Source organism: Haliotis rufescens, unplaced genomic scaffold (assembly GCF_023055435.1).
Source record: "Haliotis rufescens isolate VD_foot unplaced genomic scaffold, xgHalRufe1.0.p SCAF_14, whole genome shotgun sequence".
Taxonomy (NCBI): Eukaryota; Metazoa; Mollusca; class Gastropoda; order Lepetellida; family Haliotidae; genus Haliotis; species Haliotis rufescens.
Window position 1 is genome coordinate 6,442,375 of NW_025963824.1, and position 26,326 is coordinate 6,468,700.

General features: G+C 39.5%; 1 long non-coding RNA gene across 1 annotated transcript; it reads right to left on the bottom strand.

Moving 5' to 3' along the window:
- Positions 1-1,865: 1,865 nt before the first annotated feature.
- Positions 1,866-3,786, bottom strand: LOC125379250. Its single transcript, XR_007220641.1, has 3 exons — positions 3,435-3,786; positions 2,716-2,920; positions 1,866-2,285 (listed from the first exon to the last, which is right to left on the bottom strand). It is a non-coding gene; the product is annotated as an uncharacterized LOC125379250 (long non-coding RNA).
- Positions 3,787-26,326: the final 22,540 nt, after the last annotated feature.

The following is a 26,326-nucleotide window of genomic DNA, read 5'->3' on the forward strand; positions in this document are numbered from 1 at the left end:
CTAGCCATTTGATATTCATTAACATACATGTGTCTGGGGAACTATGATTCAGTATTGTTAACAAATATCTTTTCAAACGCTAGCCATTCGATATTCATTAACATAAATGTGTCTGTGTCTTGGTCACTACAATTATTCTGTATAATTCGTTAACAACATCAAAACAATCACTATGAAAGATTTTGACTTACCTTTGTCAGCTGGACAGTTTTTTTCAATGTTTAGATCTTCATTCGGAGAAAATGCTGTACAAAATACACCGCGAGCACACATACACTGAGATGGAACAGAGATCAGTCAGTCTCCAAGGGTGACAACATGCAACGCAATACAGTACTGCTCTGTCCAACCCTTCCCAAAAAAAATCCATTACGCCTACACATCTCTTCCATCACAAGGGATAAATATTTCAGTGTCAAAACAGTTAAGGACCTTTTTAATGATGTTAATTCTCATTTAATATTAAGTTTTTTAAAAGAAATAGAACTTGTCCATAAATTTTGATGTGCTTAATGTATTATTTTATAAATTGGTAGTGCTAATAAATAACTTAGATTGTGAGTGGCTGTACCCTCGAGGGGGGTTGAAGTAGCGTAAAATTATTGTCCCCCTAAGAGGGTATGTAAGTCCCAAACCATTCGTAGTATTTTTATGCATACCAGACTTTTAAATCGTAGTATATTTGTTAGTTTTATTCAATGGCTAAACTTGCATATAATCGCCAGTGACTGAAGGGATGGTGTAAATCCTGCCAGGGTCCATGCAGGAAGCAAAGGTACTGTAAGTCCCCATGGTCCCTGGTGTGGTGATCTCCCTTTAGTTACTGACGATCTCTAGCCCATTTTTATATTGTTTTGTTCCTTAATACTTAATTCTTTTAAATGTTCCGCAACTAGTTTTAAAATCTTATCTGTGATATTCTAGTTCTCATACTGTCCTTCGATGACAGATTTTTATAAAGTTTAAATATATGTATATTTCATGTCTAATTTCTCGTCACGATATGGCTGAAATATTGCCGATGTGACGTAAAGCATTACCTCACTCACACACTTGCTCCCACTAAGCTCTCTCCCCCCCCCCCCCCCCCCCCCCAAGGTCTAAGGGATGTAAGAACAGCGGGTGAGTAAAAACAAAAGCTATGACCTAAAGAAATTCTTGGTCAGTCTACCACAAAACTGTATAATGCAAATCCAATTCAGCAAGCCCTGCTTGTCGTAAAAGGCGACTAACGGGATCGGGTGGTCAGGCTCGCCGACCTGGTTGATACATGTCATCGATCCCAATTGCGTGTTAATGACTCGTTTATTTACAGACCGTCGTCAAATAGCTTGAATATTGCTGTGTGCGGCGTTAAACAACAAACTAACCAACCAACCAGCAAGCCCTGCATAGTCAGAAAAATGTAACAAACAACCAGGTGATCCATCTCCTTGTTTATTTACATGTCTGCTAAAGGGGTGTACTTACTCATTGATAAGATAGCTAATTAGAGATGGTCCAAAACAATGTGCTCTGTGTTGAAACAACGTGCTCGGCTGGCTGGCTAAAACAATGGAATTGGCCTTAGCGCGAGATGGAGTGATAAGCAGAGCATTTTGGGATATCCCACGTAAATAGCTAATATTTGAATAAATATGCCTCCCAGAACATTAATGATGTGAATTTGAACACAGTTATAAAAGTAATTTGTGTTCTTATTCCGGTTGAGCAAACTACTCTCCATTGGGAGTAGCTGCTGCCTTTTTTTGTAAGGCCTTAAGGATCCTCTCTTTTCTTTCTCCGTCCCTGTCAGGGGCATAGCGACACCACAATTTTATCTGATCTTCTATATCATTGTTTGTTTTCTGGACCAGTGGGTTCTTTCGGGTGGCTTCTTCAACATAGTTGACATGATACAAGCTACTGAAATCTATAACACTGATTCGTGACATAAAGGTGTTAATTACTCCACACAAACAGTTCCATGCACATTTATGCTGGTAAATGTACAAGGATTGCGACGTTTTACACTGAAAGACTAAAATGAATGTCACGTTGTTTCAAGTTGTTTTCAAGACAGTTTCATGTCTTAGCAATTATCAAGAAATATGTTGAGGCGAATTAAGATTGAAGCTGTACTTACTAATGATAACATCCTTAAGTGGCATTTCTTTAAAGGCCCTCTTCCCGGATGTCCCTTTCCAATTTATTTGTTTTGCAAGCTTGTTTGTTATGGCCGCCGACAGGACGCGTCTCACCGTGTCTGCAGCGCTCATACCCCCGATGACACCAAGTTGTGAGACCTATACTATGTATAACATGCATGGTATAGTTACAATTACATATGCGTATTATGGAGACAGCTTTTATAGAATTTATTGATAAAATAACATAACACGAACGAATTTATATTTGAATGAAGTACAGTTACGGATTATGAATGAAGTCAAATTAATATTGTATGAAAGCCTAACTGGGTTGGGATGGTTAGCGTTTCCTTTAAAAAAACACGCTTGTAGAAACGTTGAATGTAATTATGTTTTATTCTAGTTTATATAAATTATGACAATACGGAAATTAGCTAAAAACTTAAGCTGCCGTGATGCAGAATTGAACACGTATTTTTAATCATGCCTTTGTTGTAGGATGTAGTAAATATAATTAAGACCATTGAAATCGTATTATATTACAAATGACGTTTCGCAATTTAAAACAATGGGCTGGAATACTTACCACACTCCTGAATAGAGTAGCATCCGACAAAGAAGTGTTTGCCTCATCAAGGTCTTGAATATTGTCAAGAGGCAGGTCTAAGGACGGTTGCTCAGATGTTGATTGTACTGGCGCTGACATCATTAACAACAACTGGTTAAGCAGTCTGTTGTTTTCCATCGTGGTCGCTGTGTTGGTTTCGATGGCTCGATTATTTGGACAGCCTCTGTTATAAATAGTAAAATAGCAAAAAAATTATATTTCAAAATTATTCGTGATATATTGTTCCATTATATTTCCACAATACTGCAACATTAACATGCTTTAGGTTATTTGAGGTTATTGATTAGCCCAACTTAAATGGAATTGTATATTTAGCATCATACATGTCAGTTACTTCTTTCCATATACGGGGGCACGGGTGGCCAAATCGCCTGCAGGCGCCACAATTCGCACTGCAGAGTTGCGTCCCTTTGACACGCCAGAAATCTATGCGTGTGGGGTCTGATTCGTTCCGATTAGTGTCTTGGTTTGTCGGCATCATAGCCGTGCTCGTGGGTTTAACAAAAGTGGTAACGTCTGAGACCTGCATCACTTCGGGCTTTACTCCCACATCAAGCTGACACGCCGTGATATAATTTGACTATTGTTAAAAGTGGCGTTGTACACTACTCACTCACTCATTCTTGCCATATACTGTCATTGATTATTGCAGGGAATACCATTGATCAGTTTCTTACCTCTGCTGGTACCAACAGATGTCTATGAACCTGTTGTTCTTGATGGAAAACTAGTTTTCGGTCGGGCTGGTGTACTAGGGAAATCTGGCATTGGGCTGTATGAAGAGGTTGAAGGTGTCACCAATCTCGCCCCGGTTGCTGATGGCCCAGGAGATGACAAACTGCTGTCTGTTGTGGACGTTGTTAGGCTTGAGTTAGAAGTAACATGCTCCCTTTGATGCGCCGATTTCCTTGGAGATCGTGCAGAACCAGGGGTTCAATATCAACCTCAGTCGGAACAGGAGGTGGTGTTGGCAGCCTACTAACCATGCCACTCCTGTCCATAATTTTGGTCTTCATGGTGTGGGTATGGGGTTGCCTTTCCTCTTCGTCCTCACTGTCACTTGCGTATTGAGCAACAAGCAATTATCAAATTGAAACCATTTTTCTACAAGAAGCTTTGGCACAAACTGCTGAATGGACAAAACATGTATATTCAATCATGTAAAACACTATGATAAAGACAATCACAACGACATACATTTCAGAAACAGAATTATTTACGGCATATTCAGTTTTATTTTATGTCTGTAAAATTACTGTCAAAGAAGATAAATATGTATCTGACAATATAAAACTTTCTTTTCCTTGTATCTGTCTGTCCCTCTTCCTCCATCACTGTGTCCAAGTTGATATGTCTCTTCAGCTTGTGGCAACTTCCTCCTAGCCTAGCCTTGTCATAGGATGCTAAAATATAATATATTGACAGGTTTGGTCGTCAGATAAAATGTTATTGTCATCATGTATACTAGATTATTATAGAAACTATATAGGTATATGATTAATGAAGAAAACTTTAAACTCAGTTGATCTATCTTGGAATTGCTTAAATGTTACCTTTGTTACCTACTAGTACATCAGTTATGATGCTATTGAAGATCTAGGCTTCTATTTTCCTAGTAATATATATAAAGTAACTTACCATTCTCGTACATGATGGATGTTGCATAAATCTTCCAGGTATCCTTATCTGGTTCGATTGAAGATTTTGCAGCTCTGTCCATTTGATTGGAGTTCTAGTATTTCAGCCAGTAGCAGAACTTATCCCCTTCCAACCACGTATCAGGAAAAAGGCTGATTTCATCACTTGTCAAGAACTTCACAATGTAGTGCATTTTCCTGTGGTAACATTTGTTATATAAATCTACCAATATACACAGTGTACAGTACAGTCTCAGATAGTTACATATAACTATGCCTCAAGTTGTTTCTTCATGTCAACTCTGTAATTTATTTCTCACTGTGGGGGGCACGGGTGGCCCAGTCGTCTAAGGCGCCGCGATTCGCTGTGCAGAGTTGCGTCCCTTGGGTACGCCAGAAACCTATGATTGTGTGTTCGAATCCCGGTTCTCCCCGATTATGTTTCTAGGTTTGTCAGCACCATACCCGTGCTCGTGGGTTTCACCGAAGTGGTAAACGTCTGAGACCTGCATCACTTCGGGCTTTCCTCCCACATTAAGCTGACACGCCGTGATATAACTGGAATACTGTTAAAAGCGGCGTAAAACCCAACTCACTCACTCACTATTTCTCACTGTGCATAACGGACATAGCTATGAATGAATCATGTTTTGGTAAAAGAACATATTTGCATTCGATGAGTGTCAATTTTCCGACAAAGATTCTGCTTACTTTGCACGCTTGCACTGACTTTGTGCCTTGTACATTCCTCCTTCGTCTACACTTCAGAATCTCTATGATCAACTGCCAAAACGCTGCATCATCATTGGCGACCTAAATGGGCATAACCCTTTGTTGGGAAGTTCAAATACAAACAATACTAGGAAAATCCTTGAAGATTTTATTTCAATGATTCAAACACTCATTTAGCACTTGATCTTTCAATCACAGATTCAAACCTTTCCAACGAATCAATGTGCAGTCTGGGTTGTTTACACAAGAAATATTGTCAACTAAACTGTGCTTTGAACAAAACTTTTATTAAAGCCAAAATTTGATGGTCACTCGTCTGTTTCTCAGTGGCCACATGGGTTACTTGATTGGCCTCCAGAAAAGGAGTTTTCCCAACACCTGAACAAAGTGGATTGTTGTACGTTGCATCAGTTGATAAACTTATGTTATTTAAATTTGTTCCTCTGTATATGTTTCCCTTATTTCCACCCTCCTGGCTCGCATGCCCTTTGTGTTATGAGATTTGATATCATCGCAAACTCTGTTTGCAACTTTCTACATGTCTGAATGGGATAGCGGAGGTATATCAGCGCTCATACTCTCACTTCCAATTGGACAATTTGAGGGGCCCATCTGTAGTCCAGTATTGGCAGTGCAAGATCGACGTCACTAGTCTGGTTCTCAGTGGTCACATAGGTTACTTGAGTGGCTGCCAGAAAAGGGTTTTTTTCAACACCCGAACAAAGTGGATTGTTGTACATTGCATCAGTTGATAAACTTATGTTATTTAAATTTGTTCCTCTGTATTTATGTATCTCCCTTATTTCCACCCTCCTGGCTCGCATGCCCTTTGTGTCCTGAGATTTGATATCGCAAACTCTGTTTGCTGCTTTCTGCATGTCTGAATGGGATAGCGGAGGTATATCAGCGCTCATACTCTTACTTCCAATTGGACATTTTGAGAGGCCTATCTGTAGTCCAGTATTGGCAGTGGAAGATCGACGTCTCCGTCTCACCACACAACCCTCTACCTCTTTGTTCAGTTTGCGGTACTCTGACATGTAGGTACAGTCAGTGCATTTAACTCTCACTGTCCAATTAAGTCCCCGCTGCTGTTCATTGTCTATGTCTATGACAATGACTTCCTTACACATTGACGAAGTCTTGGCGGGCTGACGGATGGCCTCGTTGTACAAATTGTCGTCAGTCTCTCCAATATGCAACAAGTGGTAAACATCAGCAGCAGCCCTGCATAATTAACAAAAACTTAACTCTACTTTGAAATAACTCCAAAATTAACCTTTTAAGTATGTGGTAGATAATTTCTGAATTACCTCCCTGGCAGATCAAATGTTCTATTTCTATCCCCATCAAGCCCAGTTTTTTTATATGGTATTGAACACACCAATCAGATGTATGTGAATTTGATCCCTTGCTGTACCAAATATCTGAAAACTGTCCATAATATTAAACGTGTATGAAGTGGCCTCATTAAAGGACAAATACTTCAACTTGGTAAGTTTATCCACCCATATAATTTAACACTGAGCATTTTGTATTCCCTGCAAGTATTTCAAAGTCTTGGCAAAAGGAATAAATAGATTCAAGTGTTATTACCTTTCACTTTTAGTTTTCAGGAAACTCCTTCCTTGGCCTTAACAGACGGTACGGTTTACTTGTTAATGTTTGAACTTGCTGCACACCAGCCACCTCTACACTGCACGCTTTCTTTTGAAGCTCAGTCGTCAATCTGACAGTTTTTGGCACTTAAAAGTTGCTTTGCTTTTCATTGGGGAATATTTTACCTGAATTCCAAGCTTTATGACCCGCTTTTAAAGATGTTTTCAAATTCTTTCGATGTCTCCCCAGTAGGTCCAAGATGCTGACACTATGAATAGCTATCTCTTCACAACTCCTTTGAGCCTCTTGACATGGAGGTTACTCTGTCTGTACAGGAGAGTAATTCTTCCTCACGTTCACGTGAGGGATCTCCAATCGTGCCTCCATGACTCAATTGTCCAATATGATACAATGGAATTGCAGAGGACGGATATGAAATACAACTATTAATATGGGATTTTAAACCATCGGCAAAATGTCTCCAAGAGACATATCTCAAACATACAGTTAACTTTGCCTTACGGAAATATAAAAATATAATTGTCATCACTCCTTTTCGCCTCCAGGCAATAAAGCTTGGAGGCGAAAAGCTACTGGAGGTTCTGCTATCTTGGTCAGACATGACGTCATTCATAGCGCCGTTCCTCTTAGTACAAACTGTGTTATGAGTTTGTCCCGGGCACTCTCATCCAAACTGTGTTATGAGTTTGTCCCAGGCACTCTCATCCAAACTGTCAAGCCATTCACGTGTTCTGTTGTGTGAGAACATCAGAAACGACTCGTTTGTCAGGAGTGTTGAAATTGGTCCGTATCGCAACAGTTGGTCCAACTGTCCAAACACAAACTCGGGCAGTTTGTTGTGTGTCATCATTAACATTGTTTCCTCTACTACCTGGGCTTCAGGATTCCAGAATTTTCCTCCTGGTAGATGATCTGTAACCATTTGTGAAAGGAGCTGGTAAAATGGTCTTGAATAGGCTCTGTAGTAAGGGACAGAGAATTTGGTCCATTGATTGGTCTTCTGCTGTTAGCATGGTCACACCTTTACCATCCTCATCAATTCTGGTGTCAAATGGTGTGTTACTCCCTCTTTTGAAATCTGTGATAACTGCCACATCATTCGAACCCTTCTCCAAAAAGTCAACAAGATTCTTGTAGTGACTGTTCATTTCTAGTATGTCACCTTTAGCTTCGAGTAATTTCCACAGTGGACCGGAGATGAATTTGGAAATCAATCAAATGACTCTTGCTCCTGCTAGATAAAGGTCTTCTTTGATGTCATATGAGACTGCCTTTAGTAGACTATTTGTTGTCCCATTGACAGTATCCAAGAACTTAGAAATGTCTTCATGGTGGTAATACACTGCATGACCCAAGGAAAACACCATTGAACCTATCGTGCTTGAAGCGAACAAAGCGATTTCTTTCATTCTTAAGAAAAGTCTTCCATGCGAGGCTCACTCCATTCTTTTCATCCTCGCCCAAAGCAAAGGCCTTGCAGCATGTTCTGATGATATGCAGTGTGCTACTCTCACTCTTGTGGAACATCTCAAGCTCGGGGAATTTTGCGGAAACCAATAAGTTTGTTCTCAAGGAATGAACGTTTCCTCGCAAGAATCAGCCATCCCAACAAGCAGATGGAGCCCACAAAAAAGTTGTTCATCTTGGAACACATCGTTCTTTCTTTATCGTCCAAGTCTGCCCATCCATCAACAACTTGTGGCAAAATTGTTTCTCTGAATTCCTCCAGGAGTCTGTTGAAGGCTTTTTCAGTGGATGCTCTGTCTGACATTGTATCTCTGATGTTTGAGAGAATACGGTAGCCCTCATGCATTTGACCTTCTTTTTCCTTGGTATGGCAGTGGTCATTTATGTCCTCCAGTATTTCAAGTATTGATTGACTGCTCTTGTTGGCCTTATCTCGGAGCCCCAAAATATAGGAAGTCTGTGTTTCATCAGTCAAAACATAGGTTTCTACTGTCTTCTCATACTTCCTTGTCTCATCAATGTAGAGAGTTGTGTTCTTCTGCTCTTTCAGGACATCTTTTAACTGCTCTTGTGCCACAGAAAGCTTTGAATGGACAATCCTGTTGACTGTTGAGGCAGATGGTACAGCACTTGGTGTCTTGCCACAAAGAGATACCACCTCTCTGATAACCTTGCCTACCTTTTCCGCTGTCAACTTTTAGATTTGTCAGGTTCATCACACACTGAACAGTATCAGGGGTATTAGAACGTGAATCCTTGTCACGTAGCTCCAACTCGCTACTGTCATCTAATAACTACCTCAAGTAATCAATTGTGATGTGTTGATCAATGGTTTGTGGTTTCAGATGGGATATTTCTGTCTCTGCTTTCTCTTGCTCAGCACTGCCAGTTGAGAGTCCAGCTGTTGACAGCTTAACAGAGTCTTTTCACCTCCCTATTATCTCTCCTTTCCTTCAGATGCTTTTTAGCCTTGTCCAATTCTAGATTCTGTTCGGGCAGCTTTGGAGAAGTGAGTGAGTGAGTTTGGTTTTTACGCCGCTTTTAGCAATATCACGGCGGGGGACACCAGAAATGGGCTTCACACATTGTACCCATGTCGGGAATCGAACCCGGGTCTTCGGCGTGACGAGCGAACGCTTTAACCACTAGGCTACCCGCCCCCTTTGGAGAAGGAGATAATGGTGATGAGGAAGATCCTGTCACTGTACAGGAAGGAATAACAAATAAATCTTTGAGAAAGTCAATCTTAACCTGTCCCCTCTTTCCTTTAAGTGCATTAATAACTCTGTGAATTTTGGCAAGGACAGCCGGCTTGTTAACAGACAGAATGTTCAAACCACAAAGATTTGAAATCCATTTTTGAAGAGAAATGCCTACTTCAAGTCCTTGAGACTTGGCTAAATTAAATAAGTCTAATACAACACCATTTGTCAGTTTGTTTTCGGAAATTTGTGTTAATTCACAACTATCATCTGTTAAATCAGTATGTGAAATTCCGATTTCCTCCAAAGATGTCATTGCTGAGTGTCATGGATTATTCAATTAACAAATACTTGCTGAAAGATAGGATTGTTCCAGTTAAAATAGTCTGTGTGGATTTTTCCAGGCCAAAACTTTCCACCAGATCACATGCCAAAATGCCTGTAGAGTTTGTCAAAAAAATCTCCACTGCACACAGTTTGGGATGAACTTTCACTTTTCTGTAATACTGCCATAAACTTACGTTTTCTCCTTTTCTTCAGGATGACAGACTGAGATTCCTTCTCAGAGCTTTTAACTCACTCACTCACTCACTCACTCACTCACTCAGAGCTTGAAACTTCAATTATGTCTTTGGATGCTGTAACTTGATGACTGGTACTAGGCTATGGAGATTGTGTGATTGAAGAATGAGGGGATTCACTGACATGATCTGATGGGGGTTTGGTTACATCACTGTCTGCTGCCTGTGAAATAACAATATAAATATGCTCAATTTTCTTGCAAAGAATTTTTCAGCACCTCATCCTGACACACATTCACTTGAAATATAACTTATATCTATATTTGCAGAAAAGATTTATTTATGAAGAATTAAGCACACAGTAATTCCTTCCAAATATTATGTGTCACCTGGCTTTCAGTAAACACAAGACTACGGTCTTGCAGATTGTTTTCACTGTGTGGGGATTTGGGGAGCGGCTGACTATCAAACTGAAAGGAGTTATCATCTTCGGCCATTTGTCTGTTTACTCCGCATATTGTTATCCTTTGAGCTTTCGCAGTCGGATTTAGTGCTCTCGCTTTCACTACTGTCTGTTATAATACCTTCAGATGTATACTTGCATGTGCTTGTTAGAAACTATGACCAGTCATCAATGGCAAGTGATTATATGTCGTTTCTAAGTCATCTGTATTGGTAACAGATCTGTTCAAGGAATCATCAAATTGATCCGAATCATCTACTGCGTAGGCAAACGTATCACTGGTAACTTCTTGTTCTGTATCTCCCTGAAAATCCTTATTGTGTGGTGCTGATGTAATGGCTTGTATATGTTTGGCTACCCTGTCCCTTACCTTACGACGCTTTGTCCAGTACGAATCATTCATATTTATGAGAAACTAGCTATTGTTTTGTGGGAATGTACTACAGTCTGGTTTGATTTTAAATTAATCTGCTGTTAATACTTCAGTGCATGTGTTGTAATTAGGGAATAATTAGGTCTGTATATTTGTTTCTTACATTACACTTTGCAGAACTTTGTAAGAAATCAGAAAACCAAATGATTTTTAAACACTTAAAATGCTCAAATTAATACTGGTTATCGGTAATATTTTTTGTTTTCATGAAAATAACATTGGTTCACAGTATAGCCCAGCTATTTAATTGAGTTCAAATCATATCTTGAGGCATAGAAATATGAAACTATTAGATTTAAGCTGAATTCACAGATGTTAACACGAACAAAAGTAGACCAATGTACAGACCACACTTCTTTACTATGATGCCAGTATATCAGATTTCATAAAATTAATTGTCTCATTAATATAGCTCTTTCTTCCTCCAGAACATTAGGGATATTATACTTATTTTACGCCAAAGTGGTTATCTGTTTGGAGGAATCTGTAGATTGATGAAAATCATACTTACTGTTGTTGAAATGGGCAAATTCAGAGACAAAGATATCAACAGGAAGAATGACCCACTAGTAGAATGAAATGTAACCGTTAAGCGTGATCCGCGGTAAAGTGATACACAACCAGTTTTCATTCCTTATGATAATTATGTGATTTCTCCAAATAATTACCAGAGGCATATATTCCTTATTTTATTACTCATGACCAAACAATATATATATATTTCATCCCATAAAAGATGGTATTAAATATCAACTTTGAGTGTTCAGGGCAGGGCGAGGCGAGGGTGGGAGTGGAACCCAGCTGTGAGTTGTTAACTGGCACACGTTGGCACCGATGATGGGCCAGTGCTGAGAGAGCGATGTCGGCAACGCTCAGCCAGCATTGGCCCAATGGTGTGATGTTGCCTGGGATTAGGTCAATGTATCGAAGATGAAAGGTTCGTAAGTCAGGATTGCTTTACTAATGTCAGGATTGCTTTACTAATTGTGATATTATAGACTTCTCGGAAACTTGTAGTATTCTTTTTTTACACTGAGCCAAACAACAACGCGTCAATATTAATAGTGAAATAAAAGACCATTTAGTAATCTAAACTGAAATATATAGAGGTTATCACGCGAGTGTGTTTGGGGATGGTAAATATCCTGTATTAGGAATAAACATTGTATTTAGCGAGCCTTGGCGAGCTAAATACATAGTGTTTATTCCTAATACAGGATATTTACCATCCCAAAACACACAAGCGTGATAACCTCTTTATCATATAATGTCATTCTTTAATTCTGTGCTTGAAAATCGCTTTCCCTCTCTCGCAAACATTACCGAAACATTGTGAGTTTTCCTAGAATGCGCGCATTTATATTTATTACGTCACAGGGTAAGTGATGTGTCAGTTGGACAGTGACAGTAGCCAATATAGTTCCAACTGAAATCTGTTTCTTATACAGTGTCGAAGCAACATATACGCAAAACAACAATTGTTTTTAATTGCCTTTCGCGGCAATCCATTGGTCTGTCCGCTAGAGTAACTGCCCTTTGTCAAAGGGAAGCTTCTCTTACCCTATTCTATGAGACGTCGCAGCCACGGTCAGACGTTGTTGACAGTCGGTCTGTCCTGTCACGTTAAGAAGTGCAGTCAGATGTACACACAGCGACAAAACGAAACAAGGTAACAATTCAAACATATTTCGGCCAAATCCAACTATTTTAATTTGTGGAGAAGGTTTCAAGCCGCAGAGGTCTACAAGCACAGATATGGCTACTGATCCCGCTTGGCTAGGCCTCGTGCCCTCGCAAAATTGTTTCGAAATTTATATATCCAAAGTTGCCAAAACTTATAAAATGCCTTAGCTACGTCACAGTTAGACACTGATTTTCAGTATATCAGACTGTTCTTTTGATAATGATAGCAATTATCCCTGTAGTTTATCCAGATTCCCGATGGTTAATTCTGACTCGATCGCCGAATGACGAGGGCGACGCCATGTTTATTTTTAAACAGTGAAAGTAGTCCCTACTTGACCTTTGATATTTGCATCTCTATCCGCATATGACCCCAACGGATATCGTTTTTATCCGTTGGCTTTATCCTGCCGAGAAACCTACCCATTATATGATAAATATCTATATCAAATAATTACAAAGTTATCAAGTTCCTACTTAGAATGTGTCAGTATTCAATAACATAAAAGGCCAGTGAGTGTATATCACAGGGAGACAATATAAGGCAGAAATGTGAGGGCAGCCAGAGTGCTAGTTAGCTTCTAGTCACTCTTGTTTGGTTTGATCTGCCCTTATGCCTCTTATATTACTAAATTGGTAACCATGCTAACTGATTACTTTATATAGTAATGATTTAATAGTATAGCTTGAGTCCCTGATAGATATACCTTTCATTCATCAGAATACTACCCTAAATTTGTATAGAAAACAAGTTAATCCATTATCTTATCAGTGTGCGTAAAACAAGCTGTTAGACTTGCGCAAGTCTTTAAAGAAATGATTGAGTTCATATCATAATTCCTTGATGGTATACATAATAACAAGTTGTCCCTATAAAATACTCGCGTCCTAACTGTCGGTGTATCTAGACAGGGATAGAATTACTATACAGTCATGAACCTTTCATTCAATGCAGCCATGGTGCAAGGTTTAGATGCGGGGAGGAACGTAATTATCGGTCTTCTGTAAACAACACAATCATTAATCATCTTACCGTGATCTAGCAACAATGTACAGCTGCCTAGTCATTATAAACACATGTCTAATTCGCCATGGTCCAAAATGGAGTTCATGCATTACACAAAACTACAATAATGTGTTATGTGTCCTTCAGTTGCTAGAGTGAGTGAGTGAGTTAAATTTTAGTGAGTGAGTGAGTGAGTTATGGTTTATAGTCACATCGGCAATATTTCAGCCATATCGTGACTAAATCAAGTTATATAGTCATGAAACACAAAACTGAACTATAAAACCTGTCGACAAAGGACAGTACAATTACTAGAGTATCACAGATTGTAGTTAAAACTAGTTTGAGGGGATATAAAAGAACAATGGTATAATTCAACAACACAATATAAAAACGGGTTATAGATCGCCAGCAACCAAAGTTAGGCCACCACACTAGGGACCGAGGGGACTTACGATGCTTTTGCTACCTGCACGGCTCCCCAGCAGGATTTACACCATCCCTTCAGTCGCTGGCGATTGTAGGCAATATTAACCACCAATTAAAATGAACAAATATACTACGATTAAAATGTGATAGCTATAAATTTACTGTGAAAGAAACGGAACTTATGTATCCTCTCCGGGGGACAATAATTTTACTGTACTTTAACCCCCTTCAAGGATACCGCCACAAACAATCTCAGTTGCTAATTTAAACTACCAATTTTAAAACATACATATGTTATGACACGTATCAATCAAAATTTTTCAATCAACTCAATTTCCTTTAAAAAACCAATAATTAAACGAGAATCAATACTATTAAAAAGATCCTTTATGGATGATGATTTGAAATATTTATCCCTTGTGATGGAGAAATCAATACAGTCAAGCAGGACATGCTTGACTGTGATTCTCTCATCACAAGGGATACAAAATGGAGGATCTTCACCTTTTAACAAAAATTCGTGTGTGTATCTTGTATGGCCAATACGACATCGTCGTAAAATGACCTCTTCAAATCTGGACTGACAGCCCAAGTAGGTGTAACCGATATTTGGTTTAATTTCATGTAATTTATTGATACCTACTTGAGTGTCCCACTTCTGCTGCATTTGATCTCTGATGTAACATCTAATAACAGGTTTGATATCGCTGTATGGGATCAGAAGTGGTGTCACAGATTTGTTGAGTGCTGCTTTTGCAGCAGCATCGGCCATTGTGTTCCCAGTGATTCCAACATGGCTGGGTAACCAACAAAAGACGATGTCATAGTGGCCAGTAGCAAGTTCATTATACAATTCAATAATTTGGATTAAAAGTGGATGCTTACATGATATATTTTTAATAGCCTGAAGACACGAGAGAGAGTCTGAAAATAATACAAATTGCGTATGCTTAGATTGTTTACCAATATATTTTAGAGCTGTTAAAATGGCATGGGATTCGGCTGTGAAAATGGAACTATGATCCAGAAGTCGTGAAGACATAGTCCTGGATCCAATGACAGTGGCGCTGGCAACCGCGTCACCATCCTTGGATCCATCAGTGAATATAGTTTTGTAAGATTCATATTTGGCCCGCAACTGATTAAATTCTTGTTGGTAGATTAGCTGGTTTGTTTCGGATTTCTGAAGTTGAGTCAATGACAGGTCAACCTCTGGCTGTACCAACTGCCATGGTGGAGAAGACAAAAGCTGAGTGGGAGCTATATTTTTAAGATCGATATTAGCAGCAGAAATAGCAGTTGTGATGCGCAGACCGAATGGAGGAATAAGGGATGGCTTTTTAAGGTATTTATCCTCATAGAGAGGATGAAAAACGCAATCAAATGCAGGATTTGTGTGATTTGAAGAAAGCTTTGTAAGATATTGTAATGAGAGTTTTATCCGACGTTGATGAAGTGAAGGCTCATCAGCCTCCACATACAGACTTTCGATAGGGGAGGTTCTGAAAGCTCCAAGGCAAAGCCTCAGGCCTTGATGATGAATACTGTCTAATATTTTTAAATTACTTTTACAGGCTCCACCATAGATGATGGAGCCTTGGCCCAGTTTAGAGCGGATAAGTGCTCTGTACAGTTGGAGGAGGGTTTTCTGATCCCCTCCCCACTTTGAATTTGAAACGACTTTCAGAAGGTCAAGGGCCTTCAGGCATTTATTTTTCAAATATTTTATGTGTGGTAAAAAGGTCAGATGGTGGTCAAAAATAATGCCCAAGAACTTGGCTTCTTTGACAACTTTAATAGGAGTGCTATCCAAAACTAGTTCTGGGTCATTATGTGATTTGTATTTTCTACAAAAGTGTATACAATTCGTTTTTGATTTTGAAAATTTAAAACCATTTTCTAATGACCATTTATGGATTTTGTTTAGACATAACTGTAATTGTCTTTCAATAGTACGCATATTTTTACCACGACATGAAATGTTAAAATCATCAACGAATAGAGATCCATCGATGGAATCAGTTAAAACCTTAGATAGGCTGTTTATTTTAATACTGAACAATGTGACAGACAGAATACTGCCTTGTGGGACACCCTGATCCTGACTGTAATGATCAGACAGGGTGGAACCCACACGAACTTGAAATTGCCTGTCTGATAAAAATTTGGAGATAAATTGAGGCAAACGGCCTCGCAACCCAAAATCATGTAAATCTTTTAAAATTCCTTGTTTCCATGTAGTGTCGTATGCTTTTTCTAAATCGAAAAAGATAGACACTGCATGCTGCTTGTTTATAATAACATTCTTAACGAATGACTCCAATCTAACCAAATGGTCAACAGTACTTCGATTTTTCCGAAATCCACACTGAATATTAGTAATTAAATTATGCGATTCCAAGTACCATGTTAATCTATTGTTGACCATGCGTTCCATGGTTTTGCAAACGCAGCTGGTCAATGAAATAGGTCTATAATTTGAGGGATCAGTATGATCCCGTCCTGGTTTTGGTATGGGAACAACTATGGCATCACGCCACGAAGACGGAAAGTTGCCAGATGTCCATATTTCATCAAATAATAATAGAAGGGTTTCTAAGCATGATTCTGGTAAGTGTTTTAAGAGTTGATAATGTATGTTATCAGCTCCTGTGGCAGTATCATGAGCTTGCCCAAGGGCAGTATGAAGCTCATGAAGAGAAAAGATTTCATTATAATCTTCCCCATTATCTGATTTAAAATTAATAGTTTTCTTCTCTTGCTGTTGTTTATATTTTTGAAATTGAGGTACATAGTTAGAAGAGGAAGAATGTTTAGCCAAGGTTTCACCAAGTTTATTTAGGAATATCGGAAGTATTTGTCAATAATTCATTCCCAATTTGAAGATGGCGAATGTTAGATTTAGAACCCTTACCTTTGATTCGTTGGATCATGTTCCATACTTTTGACATTGGCGTACGTGAGTTTATTTTTGAAACGTAACTCTGCCAAGACTGGCGTTTATTTTGTTTAAACGTTCGCCGAGCTTTAGCATTTAAAATTTTAAATTGATTCAAATTATGAACCATAGGATGGCGACGGAAAAAATTCTCTGCCTTTTTCCGAGCCTTCCGAGCTTGTTTGCAGGTGGAATTAAACCATGGTTTACGTATGTGTGGAATTGTAGAGGACTTAGGGATACATGTATCAGCTAATTTGTTTAGTTCATCAGAGAACAGTTGTACAGGATCAGGGACATCGGTAAACAGATCAGGTTTTAACTTGTTGGACGAAAGTATTTCAAACAAAGTCCAGTTGGCTTTGGTGAAGTTCCATCTTGACGATGGAGGAACATCAGATGGAAGAACAGGATTGAGAATTGTTGGAAAATGGTCACTTCCACACAGGTCGTCATGGACTGACCATTCAAACTCATTCAATAGATCAGAATCCACAATTGACAAATCCAGGGAAGAGTATGTACCTGTACCAGGATGTAAATAAGTGTCATTAAAAAGACATAAATTGTTGTTGGAAATAAAATCTTCCAGGACTTTACCTTTATTGTTAGAATGTGAACTCCCCCATAGAGGGTTGTGTCCATTCAAATCACCCATAATGATGCAAGGCTTAGGTAGCTGGTCATAGAGGGCCTGGAGATCAACAAGCTTAAGAGATGAATTCGGAGGGACATAGATAGAGCACAAAGTAAACACAATGTGCAAGGTCACACGGACAGCAATAGCTTGTAGTGGAGTAATCAGTGAAACAGGGCTGTGGAGCACTCCCTGCTTCACTAAGATTGAAGACCCACCAGTGGCTTTTGGCCCTGGAGGAGAAAATAAATGATATGAAGCATATTGTCTGATGTCAAGTTGATCTGTATCCTTAAAATAGGTCTCCTGTAAACAAAATGCTGACGGTTGAAAATCCTGTATCAATAACTGTAAGTCATTAAAATTATTCTTTAGTCCTCTACAATTCCACTGAAGAAGAGTATTTGAGCTGTTCATGGTGGCTCAATGGGAGATCGTGAGCCGGACAGGGGTCCACTCCCCTGGACTGGGAGTGAAGGACTGACCTCCATCTGCAAAGGTTCAAACTGATTATGAACCTCCACAGGTAGAGTAGAAGGCACCTCCAAATGCTGGAGGGCCCTGGCCTTTTTTTTCAATTGCTTCTTTTTTTTTTCAGACATGTGGGCTTCGCCCTGTACTGATTCACTGACAATTTCCGGATCAGACGACTGATCTACTGAAGGCTCTGGTGAAATAACGTCTGTCTGTGAGGCTGACGTGGAGATATTTGGCAGAGGAGGAACAAACTGGGTATGGTCATCCAGGATGCGCTGTTCATCTACCCAAGATATCGAAGTTTGACATGATGTCGATGACATGGTAGGTCTGGCAACAAGTGCTGGGGAGGAAACTGCAGCTGAGTACGTAACAGTTGAAATATTTGGAGCAGGAACCAACTTTTTTGCTTCAAAGTAAGATATGTTGTTTGTGTGTTTTATTTTCTGAATTTTAGTTTCACGTTCATATCTAGGACAGGATTTGGATGAGGCCAAGTGTTCTCCATTGCAGTTAGCACACTTGATGGTATTGGTGCACTCAGAGCCCTCGTGAGCTCCACCACAACGGGAACACGCCGTGTTGTTACGGCAAAACTTGGCCCCATGACCAAACTGTTGACATTTGAAGCATCGGAGTGGATTTGGTACGTATACCTCCACTCCGATGTTGAAGTATCCAGCTTTTAAACTCAGAGGAATAGAAGAAAGAGCAAATGTAAATAGGTACGTATTCAGTTTGATAATAGTACCATCATCTTTCTTTTTGGTGAATCGCTTCACAGCAGTAACACCCTGAGTTTGCAGCTCAGCTGCAATTTCCTCCTCACTCATGTCATGAAGGCAGCGAGCCCTGTCTCTGACAATGCCTCTGCAGGAGTTCAGTGTCTTGTGCACTGAGACAACAACTGGTGTATTCACAAACTGTGTTAATGTCAAGAGATTGTCAGATTGTTGTCTCCGTGCAGATTCCACTAACAGTGAACCGCTTCGGAGACGTGTTACGTTTTTTACCTCTCCACAGACACCTTTAATGCCTAAGGAGATAGCAAATGGATTTAGTTTCAAAGGAGTGTCATCAGAAGATGAAATCACAACGAACCGTGGCCACGAGTCAACAATTTCAGACGAGCCTTCATCGGATGATAAAGACTCAACATGTCTACGTTTATTCTTTGATGAACCAGAGAGAAGGGGAAGAGCCATGGTAAAAGTAAAGGTTTCGACATCTCTGCTCCCTACCCGCCATGGAGTGTCAACAAGGACGATGGTGCAGTGGAAGCCCGCCTGCACCACCAGGGCTACAGGGATGTTATACTCCAGCAAAGAGAAACTTGAATAGCTATGGAATCTGAAAGAAGAAATGCCAGGTTGGTTCGCCCATGACACCTTTCTGGAGAAACACAGAATTCAGAGGTTTATCATGCCAGATTGGCCCATGAGCCACCGCCTTCTGGCATAGGACTCTAGGCAAAATTGAAATTCACATAATCATGGTTATAAAATATTCTGATCAAACATAGTTGAATATATGTCGAAATGTGGAAGTATTCCATGCTCAGGGCATGGCGTGACCAGCCGATTGATAGAATCGGGCCCATTCTACCACCCGTCTAGGTGAAGTAAGGGTCGAAGTGGTGTGTTGGGCAAAGGAACACTGTTCCTGGCTCCATTGCCCTCAACCACCAGAATCCCGTCCTCCACCGACACAGGGGCGCAACCCACGGCAAACAGGTTGCCCAATTTGGTCGCCTTTTACGACCAGCAATGGGGTGCTGTGGACAAATTCTACCCCGAGTCCACACGGGGGAAGAGCTATTAGCGTTACCCAGCACTCACCACGAGGAGGTTGCTCTGCACGAGTGCCGAGTTAAATTTTAAGTCACATCGGCAATATTTCAGCCATATCGTGACTATCAATAGTTTAACATAATACATATATATATATTGAAACTGATTTAAAAACCTGTCAACGGAGGACAGTAAAATCACTAGATTTATCACAGAAAAATATATAAAACTAGTAAGGAATTATAAAAGAGCATAGCACAATACATGACGATACAATATAAAAATTGGCTACAGATCGCCAGCAGCTGAAGGTAGATCACCATGCTAGGGTCCATGGGGACTTACAGTACTTTTGCTACCTGCATGGACCCCAGCCGGATTTACATCATCCCTTCAGCTGTTGGCGATTATTGACAAGTTTAGCCAAAGTTAAACGAACATATATACTACGAATAAAAACGTGGCTGAAATAAATATACTTTGAAAGACGTGGTCTTACATACCCTCTCAGGGGGACAATAATTTTACACTACTTTAACCCCCTTCGAGGATATAGCCACTAACAATCTCAGTTATTGATTTATTTAACCAATTATAAAATGAATGTATTTATTTACAATACATAACAATCAAAACTTATGAATTAATTCAATTTCCTTTAAAAAATCAAGAATAAAATGAGTACTTACCTGTGTAAAAAGGTCCTTCATAGTTGAAACTTTGAAATACTTATCTCTTGTGATGGAAAAATCAACACAGTCAAGAAGGACATGCTTGACCGTGATTCTTTCATCACAAGGGATGCAAAATGGAGGATCCTCACCTTTTAAAATATATTCATGAGTATATCGTGAATGGCCAATACGACATCGTCTTAAAATGGCCTCTTCAAATCTGGACTGACAGCCCAAGTAAGTATAACCGATATTTGCTTTTATTGCATGTAATTTATTTATACCCACTTGGGTGTCCCACTTCTTCTGCATTAGATCTCTGATGAAACATCTAATGACAGGTTAAAATTACTGTATGGTATAAAAAGTGGTGTCCCACTTCAGCCATTGTATTACCAACAATTCCAACATGGCTGGGTAACCAACAAAAGACGATGTCATATTGGCCAGTCGCAAGGTTATTATGTAATTCTATGATGTCGAGTAAAATTGGATGCTGACACGAATTATTTCTAATAGCCTGAAGACAGGATAAGGAGTCTGAAAATATAATGAATTCTTTATGTTTAGATTGTTTATTTATATATTCTAAAGCAGTTAATATGGCTTTTGATTCAGCTGTAAAAATTGAAGATTCATCCGGTAATCTAGTTGATATAGTTCTGGATCCAATGACGGTGGCGCTGGCAACAGCATCACCGTCCTTGGATCCGTCAGTAAAAATAGATTTATAGGTATCATTTTCACACCTTAACTGATTCAATTCTTGTTGATATTGTAATTGATTAGTGTCAGATTTCTTTAGTTTAGATAAGGTAATATCCACCTGTGGCTTTACCAATTGCCAAGGAGGAGACGAAAGCAGGCGGAAAGGAGATATAATTTCAAGTTTAATATCGGCAGCAGAAATTAAAGGTTTTAGTCTTATTCAGATAGGCGGAACAAGAGAGGACTTCTTACTGTACACATCCTCATAAAGAGGATTAAAAACACAATTGTATGCAGGGTTAGACTGATTAGAATATAATTTTGTGATGTACTGTAGAGATAGTTTGATACGGCGTTGTTTCAGGGATGGCTCATCGGCCTCAACATATAGACTGTCAATCGGAGACGTTCTGAAAGATCCAAGGCAAAGCCTCAGACCCTGATGATGTATGGGATCGAGTAATTTAAGGTAGCTTTTACAGGCTCCACCATAAATGATGGAGCCATAATCGAGCTTGGAACGGACAAGTGATCTATATAAGTGAAGGAGGGTCGTTTGATCTCCTCCCCACTTTGAATTAGAAATGACCTTCAATAAATCTAGTGCCTTCAGACATTTAGCTTTCTAATACTTAATATGCGTTAAGAAAGTAAGGTGATGATAAAAAATTATTCCTAAAAATTTAGCTTCTTTTACAACTTTAATTGGAGTTCCAGCTAGATGTAAATCTGGGTCCTTATGCGGTTTATATTTTCGACAGAAATGAATACAATTAGTTTGAGATTTAGAAAACTTAAATCTGTTCTGCTCTGCCCAAACATTGATTTTATTCAGACAAAGTTGCAATTGTCTCTCGATCGTGTGCATATTTTTACCTCGACATGATACATTAAAATCATCAACAAACAAAGACCCGTCAATAGAGTCATTTAAAACCTTAGCCAAACTGTTAAATTTTATGCTAAACAACGTTACTGATATTATGCTACCATGTGGGACACCTTGATCTTGATCGTAAAAATCAGACAAGGTGGATCCCACACGAACCTGGAAATTTCTGTCTGTTAAAAACTGATCTACAAAATGTGGCAAACGCCCTCTCAAACCCATGTCATAAAGATCTTTTAAAATTCCATGTTTCCAGGTGGTATACGCTTTTTCTAAATCGAAAAATATTGATACCGCATGTTGTTTATTTATTAAAGCATTTTTCACAAATGTTTCCAGTCTAACCAAATGGTCAACTGTACTTCTATTTTTTCTAAAACCACATTGAATATTGGTTAAAAGGTTATTAGTTTCTAAATACCATATAAGTCGGTTATTTACAATTCTTTCATACATACACAGCTAGTGAGCGATATCGGCCTATAATTAGAAGGATCAGTATGATCACGGCCAGGTTTTGGAATTGGAATAACAACGGCATTTCGCCAAGATGAAGGGAAATTCCCCGTTGTCCAGATATGATCGAAAATAGTCAATAATGTTTCTAAGCATGACTCGGGTAAATGTTTGAGTAACTGATAATGAATATTATCAGCACCCTTGGCAGTGTCATGAGCTTGCCCTAGGGCGGTATGCAGAAATCGAGAAAATTTCGTTATAATCCTCACCATTTTCAGAATTAAAATTAATTGTCTTCTTTTCTTGTTGGACTTTAAATTTTTGAAATTTTGGTGTATAATTGGATAAGGAAGAGTGTTTAGTTAAAGTTTTTCCTAATTTGTTTGCTATATCACATTTATTGGTTAATAGAGTGTCACCGTCCTTAAGATGGTGAACACTAGTTTTTGATCCTTTACCATTTATCATTTGCACCATATTCCAAACCTTAGATATTGGAGTACGGGAATTTATCTTAGAGACATAACTTTGCCATGATTGGCGTTTATTTTGTTTAAATGCTCGACGAGCTTTAGCATTTAACATTTTAAATTTATCTAAATTGTGGACAGTAGGATGGCGTCGAAAATATTTCTCTGCCTTTTTCCTCGCTTTTCTAGCTTGTTTACATTCGTTGTTAAACCATGGTTTACGTATATGTGGATTTAAAGAGGATTTAGGTATACATTGGTCAGCAATTCCATTTAAAACGTCAGAAAAATCCTGAAAAGGATCGGTAACATCAGTGAAACATTCGGGTTTTATTTGATTTAAGCACATTGTTTGAAATAAAGACCAGTTTGCCTTTGTAAAATTCCATCTTGTAGATGGTGGAACATCAGACGGATTTACAGTTGATAGGACAGTTGGGAAGTAGTCACTTCCACAAAGATCATTGTGGACAGACCAATCGAAATTGTTTAGTAGATCTGAATCAGTAAGGGACAAATCTAAAGAAGAGTAAGTCCCGGTTGCTGGATGCAGATAAGTATTGGTGTCATCATTAAAGGTACACAGATCATTATTGGTTATAAAATCCTCAAGTACTTTACCTTTATTATTTGTGTTTGTACCACCCCAAAGAGGATTGTGGCCATTCAAATCACCCATGATTATACATGGCTTAGGGAGCTGATCGTACAGTGTTTGAAGATCAGACTGCTGGAGAGCTGACGACGGCGGAGTATACAAAGAACACAATGTAAATGCAACATGTAAAGTAAGTCGCACTGCAACAGCTTGCAGATTAGTCATAAGTACAACAGGACTGTGAATAACATTCTGTCGCACAATGATTGAAGATCCTCCAGTGGCCCTATCGCCTGGAGGAGAAAACGAATGATAAGCACTGAACTGACGTAAATTCAAATTGTCTGTCTGCTTTAAATTTGTTTCTTGTAAGCAGAATGCTGATGGATTAAGATCCTGGACTTATAGATGTAGTTCATTAAAATTAGTCTTTACTCCTCTACAATTCCACTGTACAATATTAGGTGTAGAAACTATCTTTTCGGGGGATTAACTGGGGATCTACCCCTCACCTTCCTTGAGGGTGACAAGCTATGTGTCCGATAATGGCTGTTATCGGACACATCCATGTCCTCTAAGGACCCAAACTTATTAAAAAGTTGTATCTGGTTGTCCCCTTTTGAGGCTCTGCCGCTGAGATATTTTTGTGACGATTCTGGTCTAGGTTTACTTTTGCTTTTTGCAGTTTGTTTCACATTTGTTTTTGATTGTGGTGCTTCAGCTAATTTACGTGATTGTTTCTGAGATAGAGACGAATCCCTATCACCAGATGCCTGTGAATGAGTTAGGAGTTGAGATGTAGAAGCTGTTTGTGAGCTAGAGGTCTCTTGTGGGGGCCTCATCTGGACTGCTGTAGACAGCAAGGCAGGGGCAGATGTCGTCGCCCACGTGTAGTCGGTCTGGCATCCAACCGAATGACATGAAACATGTTTGTTCTTTGATGACTGCAGAGAAGCAGAAACAACAGAAGCAAAAGAGGGTCCTGGTTGTTCCTGAGCAAGAACAACCTTCTTTGCTTCGAAAAAGGAGATGTTTTGTTCATGCTTTACTCTCGAAATTTTGGATTGCAGTTTCCATGTTGGGCATTCCTTCGAAGAAGATGGATGGTTGCCAGAGCAGTTGACACAGAGAGGAGGTTTATCACAGAGGTTACTGTCTTCACATGTTCCAGCGCACCGATGGCAGGCAGCTGGTACATGGAATGACTTTGATCCGTGGCCGTACTTTTGACAAGTATAGCACCTTAAGGGATTGGGTATAAATGTATCGACCCTTAAGCTGCAATAACCAGCTTTAAGTGATTCTGGACGCACCGGAAGACAAAATGTGAATAGATATGTATTTGTTTTGATGACTTCATTGTTCTTTTTAGCTGTGAAGCGTTTAACAGCAGTAACTCCTTGTGAGTGCAGCTCTGTCACAATGTCAGTCTCAGTCATATCTGAAAGGCAACGTCCAATGTCACAGACAATGCCTTTACTGCTGTTCAAAGTCCTGTGAGGAGAAACCTCAACAGGAACATTCGCCAGTGATTTGCTGGATAAAAGAATTTGGGATTGTATAGGCCTTCGGCATTCGATTAAAAGCGAACCAGATCTTAGTTTTTTAACTTCCTTCACATCGCCAGGCAAACCTTCTATTCCCTTTGCTATCGCAAACGGATTAAGTTTGATAGGACCACCATCTGGAGCAGACAGAACGAGAAATCTAGACCAATAATCAGGATTGGTGACAAGTTTAGTAGTATCTTCATCCTCAGAAGAAAACGAATCATCAGATTCGTGGGAACGTTTTTTGTGTGTGCCATGGTAGTAGTAAAAGTGATTCACCCTCCTGGCTCCTCACCCACCATGGAGTGTCTACGTGGACGATGCCACACGTCTGTGGATCTCCAACAGACGGCACCAAGGATACCAGGAGGGTATACTCAAGCAGAAGTATTAATCGAAGATCAATATATCCACCGGATTGGCCCATGAGCCACCGACTTCTGGCACTGGCATCTAGGCAAATTTTACCATCCGTCTAGGCGAAGTAAGGGTCGAAGTGGTGTATTGGGCAAAGGAACGCTATTCCTGGATCCAGTGCCCTCAACCACCAGACTCCCGTCCTCCGCCGACACAGGGGCGCAACCCACGGCAAACGGGGCTGCCTACTTTGGTCGCCTCTTACGACCAGCAATGGGGTGCTGTGGAAATATTCTGCCCCGGGTTCCACACGGGGGAAGAGCTATTAGCGTTACCCAGCACTCACCACGAGGAGGTTGCTCTTCACGAGTGCCTTCAGTTGCTAGAGAACCTAATTTCCCTTGGATATGTTTTGCATCTGTAAAGTTAACTTGAAATGGTGATGAAAATTTTCATCCCTATCTGTCCCAAAAACTTAAGCATGTTTTAGTTCAGGACACTCTTGTAATTTAAAATAACTGTCAAAGGTTTTCTTCTGAGGTAATAATATTGCATCGAACATCACTGCTTCGATACCTTTACTTGTTTCCAGCCTGAGGTGACAATACGTTGTGACAGTAACAGAATACTGACCAATTTTGAATGTTGTATCCACACCAAGCATTCAAAAGTTTTTGTTTTGAGTACAAAATTTCCTCAAATTATTTAGCTGACAATCTGTAAATTCAGGATCATATGGATTATTATTTTTAATTTCTTGCTCTGGGAACATTATGTGCCTTTTGGAAAATTTGCCGAACTTTTAACACTTTCAATTCCTCCTTGTTCC